The sequence below is a fragment of the Cetorhinus maximus genome, unplaced genomic scaffold (assembly GCF_964194155.1).
Source record: "Cetorhinus maximus unplaced genomic scaffold, sCetMax3.hap1.1 HAP1_SCAFFOLD_1018, whole genome shotgun sequence".
Lineage (NCBI taxonomy): Eukaryota > Metazoa > Chordata > Chondrichthyes > Lamniformes > Cetorhinidae > Cetorhinus > Cetorhinus maximus.
Window position 1 is genome coordinate 117,430 of NW_027596960.1, and position 2,555 is coordinate 119,984.

The following is a 2,555-nucleotide window of genomic DNA, read 5'->3' on the forward strand; positions in this document are numbered from 1 at the left end:
CCTGGGCGCTTTGCCGCTGGTGGATTTACAGAGGCAGATACTAATAGCTGCAATAAACAAAGAACCCTTTTATTCAATCCTATATGTGTGAATTGACTGATTTCGGAGACATTCAGATATTCCTTTTGCAGAGTTAAAGAAGGAGCTGAAGACCGCCCAGCACACTGTTGATCTGCAGCTGGACGCTGCTGCTGACCGGGCTGCAGGAGCGAGCGCACAGAAGGTGAAAAAGTGAAGACCAAGGTCAGTGCGCAGCCTCCTGCCGCTGGTCACCATGGCAATGGGAGTGGCCCTCCACAGAGAAAGGGAAAACAGTGTCATTCACCCTAGCCTGGGTTGGAGACTAGCCGACTGCTGTTTGCAGGCTTAATGGCCAAGCTGGAGGATGAGGAGGAGGAGGAACCATCTACCACCAGGACCGTGTGAACCTCCACCTGTGGCACCGAGCGGTGCTCAGCATTGGTGAAACCGACACTCTGTACAGTGACAGCGGAAAGGTGCCGAGTGAGGCAGCCAGAGGGAAGGAGGAAAGGCAGCAGGAGGCTGAGACTCAACGTTTAGCCCCCGGTCAGAATGAAAACAGCCACATCAGGCCCATGAGACACAGAGCCCCTCACCAGCTGCTTTCACAGCCACATTCTGCTGGACTTCACTTGGTAACAGCAGAACTCACATGGTTGGGTAATGCACATGCGCAGTCCAGCATCGCAGATCCAACATCACTTTATCCACCTCCATACATACTAGAGTTCAGCTACTGAGTGTGACAGGCTGAAATGGAAGCCGTGCGACAGGAGAATGTTATCCTGTGTGTAGAGAACTATAGACCTCGGGCTCAATTGAACAGCTGGGCCAAGGTACGAACATGTCCTCTGTGTGACAAGCTGGGTAAGAATTCTCTGTCCCATGCTGCACTCCACAGATCAGCAGCTTCCTCTACAGTGTGTGATTGCCGGGACCCTGCACATTATGATGAATTGTTTGAGGCGCCTGAAAACAGATTTGTGTCAATAGAGATTCTGCCATTGAATGTAGTGAAATTCACGTGGATCATCCCCGCAAACCGACGCCCCCCCCGCCCCCCCAACCCCCCACCCCCCACCCCGCCCCCGTTCCCCCGCCCCCTCTACGGCTTCTGAATTTATAGCCCTTGGATTTGTCTGGGGAGCAAGATAAAGTAATCTGCGAGTTTCCTCTTTCCATTGAAGCTGTGAATCCTGAAAAGCTCATGCGGGGCATTTTTGGTCCCTTGGAGGGCATGGACAATCGCAATTGACAGCAGGTCTGAAGATGAAAAGTGGATGAGTGTTTGTGGAACCCTCCCTCCATTATGTGAACTTAGGTCACACTGAGAGTTCACATCATGTCCTCACCCTCGACATTCCCGAGAATATGCTCACAAGCAGTGGATCAGAGAGACTGGGGCCTACATTAATTGACTGGCCTTTTTCTCTGGACATGTGACTGGATTAGTAATCCAGGGAGGTTAATATTCAGGGGACGCAGGTTCAAATCCAACTACGGCAGCTGATCGAATTTCAAATCAGTTGAGAAATTCTGCGATATAAAACTAATTTAAATAATGCTGACCCACATTAGACTATCATCAGTTGTTGTAAAAAAAACCATCAGGTTCATAAATGTCCTTTAGGGATGGAAACCTGCTGTCCTTACCCAGTCTGGCCTGCAGAAATGTGGTTGTCTCTTAACCTTTCTCAAGGGATGGGGATGACGGCCTTGTCAGGGATGTTACATCGGAGAGAATGAAGAAAGTCCTTGCTCTACCGCTCTGTAAGGCATATAGTGGCCTGCCTAGTTCAGACTCGAAGCTTTGAGTTATTCTTGTCTCCGGGTTGGGAATTTAAATGAGAAATCGCAGAGATCACGCTTTGAATCGATCTTTACGATGGTTCAATGTCCATCACTGAAACATTTAAAAAAATATTTTGCAAACAGACCAGCAGTTATTCCGAGCATTATGCAGACCTCAGGGGGTAACTGCCAATCAAACACACATGAATGCCGAAATTACAAAGTTACAGGGCCCTCAAGAATCCATTTTCACACAAAGGATACCTGCTGGAGGCAGGATTGAAGTATGGGAGTGGGAAAGGAGATTTGACGCAAGTACAATTCACTCAGGAAATGAAATCACATTGTCTAGTTTTCACATCCCATCATCTTTTAGCAGCAACAGACATTTGCAGCCATCGGACTATCAGGGTCTCAAATTAATTCCCTAACTTTCAGAACCCTGGGCACGAGAAGGTGGAACTGCAACATCGTCAAATGTGTTTTGTAGCACCAGAAAAATTGGAGACTCTGAAAAATGTAGAAAAGAGAAACCTGGTTATAAGTCGCCTGGTACATGCAATCTTCACTAGTGATGTCCTGCACAACTCAAGCTGCAGGGGCGCAACTTCTATAGCAGACGGGAGGAAGCCTTTATACTTGAATGTCATTGAAACAGTCAAGGATGAGGGCATATATCAACCAGTAACCAGGCATTTAAAAAGCAATTGAATGCATTGCATGTGATTCCCAGGAGCTGCTGG